Source organism: Panthera leo, chromosome B3, assembly GCF_018350215.1.
Source record: "Panthera leo isolate Ple1 chromosome B3, P.leo_Ple1_pat1.1, whole genome shotgun sequence".
Lineage (NCBI taxonomy): Eukaryota > Metazoa > Chordata > Mammalia > Carnivora > Felidae > Panthera > Panthera leo.
The window spans coordinates 98,122,963-98,129,358 of record NC_056684.1 but is presented as its reverse complement, the minus strand read 5'-3'; the positions used below and the strand labels follow the sequence as shown (position 1 = coordinate 98,129,358).

The 6,396-nt window shown below is 49.0% G+C and overlaps 1 protein-coding gene across 9 annotated transcripts in view; it reads left to right on the top strand.

Moving 5' to 3' along the window:
* The first annotated feature begins 293 nt into the window (after positions 1–293).
* NIN (ninein) overlaps positions 294–6,396 on the top strand; it is a 95,591-nt gene continuing 89,488 nt past the window's right edge. For 2 of the 9 annotated variants that reach the window (XM_042943179.1, XM_042943178.1), the window contains exons 1-2: positions 334–481; positions 798–851. The gene's annotated coding sequence lies outside the window, so the exon portion shown is untranslated. The other 7 variants (XM_042943176.1, XM_042943170.1, XM_042943173.1 and 4 more) reach the window with 6 other exon arrangements.

Sequence of the window (6,396 nt, the reverse complement as noted above, 5' to 3'; positions counted from 1 at the left end):
GGGCCGGGGGCGGACCCCGCGGGGGCCGGGACACCGCGTGGCGCTCCTCCCTCGGCTGCCCGGGCGCCGCGGGCCGCGGAGGAGGAGCCGCGCCCCGGCCGGCGTAGCCCTGGCTCCTCCTCCCCGCGCGGGCCCGGCCCTTCCTCCCCCGCGTCCGAAGCTCCGGGTGGCCGCGGCCGAGCCGGGAGCCGAGCGCGCTGGGCGCGGCCGTCCCGCCGCCGCCGCCGCCGCCGCCGCCGCCGCCGCCGCCTCCGAGCCCCGAGTGCGCCCGCGGCCATGGTCGCCGCGGCGGCGCCGGGCGCCTGAGCCCCGGGACGCGGTGAGCGAGGAGCCGGTTGCCGGGGCCCCCCCGCTCCGCGGCCTGGCGGGGGGGGCGGTGCGCGGAGGCCTCGCATTGCCCCCCGCGCCGTCGGCGAGGCCCTGAGCGCCCAGGGCGGACACCGCACGGGGACCGGCTGGGGCTTCCCCTCGGGAGTGCGAGGTCGGGGCGCGCGGGGCGCTCCCGGGGTGGGGGGGAACGCGGCGGAGAGGGGGCGCCTTCGCGGGCGGGAGGAGGGGCGGGCCCGGGCGGCGCGGGCTGCGCTGCCGGGGGGCGGGCCGGCGGGCGGGGAGGATGCGCGCCGCGGCCCCGGAGAGCCGCGCTTTTGTACGAGCCGGCTCCTTACATATGGAAATGACGCTCGCGCGGCTCCCCGGCCGCGTCCTTTTGAAGGACGCCCGCCCGGAACCGCGGCGCCGGCTGCGAAGTATTGTCCCGCTTCTTGAGCCCTAACAAAGCGTCCCCCTTCGCTTTGCAGAGCGCTGGAGGCGGGCGGCCGGCGGTGCGGGCGCGACGGAGAGGCCGCCAGAAGGTAGGCGAGGGCGGCGGGGGCCGAGAGAGCGCGCTGCCTGGTGACACAATGGGGGTGTCCGCCGGTTCCGGGGGCGCGCCGGGCGGGCGGCTCCGAGAAGCATCTGCAGCACCGCTTTGGCAGGGACCGCGGCGGCGCGCCCGCCCTCGGGCCGCTCATTCGAGGCTGGGATCCCCCGCCACCCCCGTGGTCCCAGCCCGCAGCCGCGAGCTGAAAGCGGCTACTGTGTGTGGACCCAGGAGCGGACTGGAGTCCCGGAGCGCGCCGAAAGGGTGGCTGTTCGGTTGCCTGAACCACCCGGGCAGCCTTGTGATTGAGAAGCTGAAGTGAACCTGTCTGGGGGAAACCCGAGGTGATGAGCTTGGGTGCTCGGAGCTGCGGAGTGCCGTTGGGGGCCCCGAATGGGGGAATTTTAGAAGGTGCGCGGGAGAAAGGCACATAGAAAGACTTTCCCGGTGCAGTTGCTAAAAACGAAGGGGAGAGAACAAAATGACACTGGGTTATTGCCTGAAAGCCTTGATCGCCAGACCAGCGGAATGGAAGTGTGGAGTGCAGCGTTCCAGGGTTCCAAGGGCTGGGCTTCTTCGGCTACCAGACCGGTCCCTGACAAAAGGACAAGGCTGATGGAAACACTTTCCTGCCGAAAGCTCTTTCTGTGAAGTTGAAAGCGAGATAGGAAGAGACGTTTTCCTAGCCTCTGCCCTGACAAACCCAGGTTAAGGTGCACGTGAAACAGGAGCTGGAAAGCTACCCTACCACGTACCTTGTTTTGACAACTTAGCTATAATGGGATCTTATGCCTTCTTAGCAGGGGCAGGGGAATTCCTGAGATGGACTTGCCATATAACTTCAGAGTTTTTGAAATCAAAACAGATTGCGTAGTTGTCTTTTGTGACTGACATGGTAGCTTTTTTGGATTAGAATCCTGATAAAGTCCATCATGGTGCGTGGGCTAAGTTCCTGAGGCCATGGACGATTTCTCGGTTGGGCTGCCTTAAATATGTTAACATAAATTCATCCTGCTGCTTTGCAGAGGCTTGACAGTCTACAAGGAAATGTATTTTTTCTGTGTCAGCTTAATTTTATCTTGAGTCTTCTCTAGTGGCTAGCGTAGGGGTGGATGACCTGAAATATTGGCAGGTCTTGCCCTGGAGTTGGGGGCGGGGGCGTGTGTTTGTGATAATTTCCAGACTGTGTGTAAAAGTAACATTACAGGCTGGCTGAAAAACCAGTTTGTTGTAGTCTCTTCAGCTGTTGTCATTGTTTCTTAGGGAGGAAGAGTGACCTCCCGGGGGGAGTTTATTTGCAGGTTTGTTTATTTCCACCTGTTCTCTGGTGATTCCTTAGGGGAAAGCCTTCTGAACCGCCATATAGGTAAAGGGTAGGACTTACAGATGTTCCAAATGTGTTGGACATCAACAGAGATATTGCCACGGCAGGAGAAAGCTTTAGAGGGCAATGGAATGGAAGCCATCAGGGGTACAGTCTTCGCATTAAAATGTCACGGATCAGTCATTTTAATAGGCACTTGCTCAGAATAGCCCGGTGTCTTTCTTCTTGTCCTTTTTCCATTTTAGATATGTGATGACCCTTAGTATCAAAAGATGTTAACTGTCACAGAGGGGGAGAACAGGGCACCAGTGAATTCTGAACAGCCAACTTTAATTTAATAGGCAATATTCTTATCGCAAGTCAAATGTTGTTAAAATAAATTGTTTTAAATGTCACTGCAAATGACTTTCTAAACTAACATTTCACCAATCTTGATGCTTCCATTTTGTGTTGGTAACGAAAATGCATTTTATCAGTCTTACCTTGAAAAAGGGTTGGCAAGTTTAACCAGAGTATTCAAGTGGGATTCAAGCTGCCTAAAGCCTTTTCTCGGGGCGGGGGGTTGTTTTTATAGATGCCAGTTCATCTGTAAGCCAATAAATTATGTGGTTTGAATTCTGGCTATTGAGCTTGCATCTGTTGGGCAGAGGCTTGTGGAGAGACTGAGGCTTACAAAAAGATGTTCTTATTTACGAATAAAATAGAACTTGAAAAAGATTATGGGAATGTAGAAGCAAGCAACTTTTTTTTTTTTGAAATTAGGACACTTCTTTGTTGCAATGTATATCAGCAGTTAATAATTTATTCAAACTTTTGGGTGGAAAAATTACGAAGTGTTTGTGTTCTAATGTCCACATAAAAAACAAAGGTGGGAAAACCTGGTTTATAGATGAGGGAAGGGAAGCTCTTCCTCCGGGAACTGGAGTCATAGCCGCAGGCATTCTGAATTAATTCAGGTACATGCGGCTTGAGAAGTGAACGTTGTTATAGGCAGTCTCTTTTCAGAAAGTACCAGGGGTGCCTGGGTGGCTCAGTCGGTGAAGCGTTGGACTCTTGGTCTCGGCTCAGGTCATGATCTCATGGTTTGTGAGATGACAGTGGAGAGCCTGCTTGGGATTCTCTCTCAGCCTCTTCCCCTCTCTCTCTCTGCCTTTCCCCTGATCCCTCTCTCTCTCTCTCTCTCTCTCTCAAAATAAATAAATAAACAAACCTGTAGCTCTGTTTTCTGCTTCTGTAATTTTACTTACTAGCGGATTACAGGTTACCGAAGCTGCAAGGTGCTAGCCTAATGATTTGATTCCTCCAGCTGCCCTGAGTTAACCACCTGATTGGTAATCCACATAGCCATTAGGTTTAACAAAAGCTTGGGTTTGGTACACATCAATATACTAAATATTAAAATCCTAAAACCTTTTTTAATGTTTAATGTAGAATAAATGCTAGTAGGACGTCCTTAGTTAAATTCAGTTTTATAGTGTAGATTAACAGAGGTTGTTGTTTTCTTTCATATTTATTTAATGTGACTTTTTTTTTTTTTTTTTTTCTGTGCAGTGGCATTTAAACTTTGGTGTTCTCTCTTTATGCCGTGATTTTGTTCTGGGTGATATTCTTGTGCTTGCAGTATCCAGCTAGAAGTGAGATACTCTCTGAACTGAGAGGAGGCTACCTGACAGGAGTCATTTTGATGAGTAGCCATAGTTTTTGGCAGAAATATTTTATACAAATGTAATGTAAATACAGATACAGAGATATGTAGATGAAAAAAGACTGTTGCTTTTTCTATTAAGCTTTTCCTGCACTTGAATTTATTCTTGTCACTATTTCATTTTATACTGAAATGAGTCCAAAATGTTAAGGCTGGAGATCTTTGCAATTAAAGTGTTTGCAGAAAAGAGGGAAGAAGAAACATTTTAATTTGATCATTGGCATTATGAGACTCTGACTTGCCAAATGGTGAAAGCTTAAAGGCATGAATGAAAAGCTTTCTCTAAGCAGGATTTGTCCATGTTCACCATTTTGGTTATAAAGTAACTAAATAAGTCACTTGGTGGCCACTGCCTGGTCTGCGGACCCCCAACAGCTATGTCTGAACACAAATCTGAAAGCATCTATTATGATACCTAAGGAAAGCGGCCGAGCCAGGAGGGGCCTCCAGACATTCCACATAGCTGTTCAGCTGCTGGACCATCTGGAGGGAAATAAAAGGCCTGGGCGAGGGGCTCTGGCATTGTGCTCATTTATTATTTGGTTTTCCCTTGCCAGACTTTGTCCCTTTTTCACTCCCTCTGGCCCAGAACAGACGTCCCCTTTGGCTGGGGTGCCATTCTTACAAGCTCCTTTCTGTGTACCTTGGATGCTGGAAAGTTCATAAGTTCATGTATCCACTTCATGTTGGCCTTATGTTGGGGACTTCATTATTCCAGCTGGACCTCCACCTGTGTCTTTTCCAGGCCCAGTTGGCCCTGATTTCATCAGCCGGGGTTGCCAAGTGGAGCGCAAGGACACAGATCGGTAATGGCCATACCCGTCAGGGTCTGCACATTTTGGCAGCCTTGTTTGGAGTTATTTGGAAGGAAACTGTTCCAAATAGTTCTCATTATGGGTGGTTATTGGGTGGTAAATGTTGTGATTAATGGCTCGGTGCATTTGCCTCTTATTTAACCATCCTTAGTTAAAACTCCAAAATATTGCTTGCACCGACCGTTCTTTTCCAAAGGAATTGTAAAGGCTTCTGTCAATTTGATTGGGAAAGTAGATGGCGAAGAGAGGCCACGACCTGTGGGAGGCTTTATGAAACTGGAGTTATTCTTGGCAATTTGAAAGAGGGTTTATTACTCAAAGCCCAGCTTTCCTCATCTCTGAGTAAGATTTCTGTCACTGGTGGGTATCAGGTAGACTTTAACTATGGAAAGCATTGATTGCACAGACCAGACATACTTAAGCATTTTGAGGAAGTAATTTAACAATTATCAATTTCTGTACTGTGCCCACTGCTGAAGATATGGAACTCTCCATGGTCATTTTTATACAAAATTTTATTTCTTCTTTGCCCCAAATCCCAAAACTGCTTTGGAAAAAAGAGAATGCTCATTCCATACCTCTCTAGTGCCTTGTAATTATTCAATAAGTGGATTAAGAGAGGTAGGGAGGAAGAAACCCCATCCTTCCCCACTCCAATTTGGAGGGGTTTGTGGCCATCAGGTTTTTGCAGTGGTTTCTGGGACTTTAGTGGTTAGCTGATTAACACAGAAAGGTGGAGATAAGTGATTTGCCAGTGATGTCCTATTCATGTGTTCTGTGTGCATCCACAGGACTGAGAGATAGTACAATTTAGAGTCAGACCAGAGTTCTGATCTCCACTTCATCCCCATATTAGCACCGTATCCTTGGAGAAGTTGCTTAATTTTGCCAAGCCCCAATTTCTGCATCTTAAATGGGAATATGGTGTCTACTTTAAAGAATTAGAAGGATTAAATGAGATCATTTATGTAAAGTACTCAACATAGGCCAGACTTATGGTAGATGTTCAGGAGTTAAAAAAAAATAAAAGTTTCTTCTTAACTCCCAACAATATTTCAGACTTTCCGCTTTTGATTGATGTTAAATTTATCAATAATCTGCCTTTAAAAATGGAAGAAGCCCTGAGCCTTACCTGCCACCATTGACCATTTAGTGATAGAACAGTGTTTGTATACATAATACCTGGCCTGTGCTTTCTTGCTCTCCCAATGGCATTCCGCAGCTCCCGCTTTGCTTCTCTGAAAGCAGATCTAGGGCTGGTTGACTTCAGTTCACCCCGCCTTTGTCAGTCACAAGTATCTTCTTGGTGGTTTTCTCAATTCCCCTCTTGTATCAACTTTCTCTGGGGTCATCCTCTCACTTGCTTGCCATCTTCAACCCTCAGGACAGCCCTTCCAGATGGGTATTATTATTCCCATTCTATAAACAAGGGGACTTGGGACAGTGGTTTAGTACAGATTCTCTTCCGAAGTCACATCCTATAACCGCCCCTCTCAAAAAAAAAAAAAAAAAAAAAAATTACAGCCGAAGTTTATGAATCCATGTTTAATTACTAACTCCTTAATCAAACTCCGGACAGTTCTAGATGCTACAGGTTGGCAGTGGGTTCTGGCTTTCTGCTTCTGCTTAGTGATATCCAAGACGGAAAATGCCTTTGACAAAAGGGGTCAGATGGGGGAAGGAGAGGTGTGCT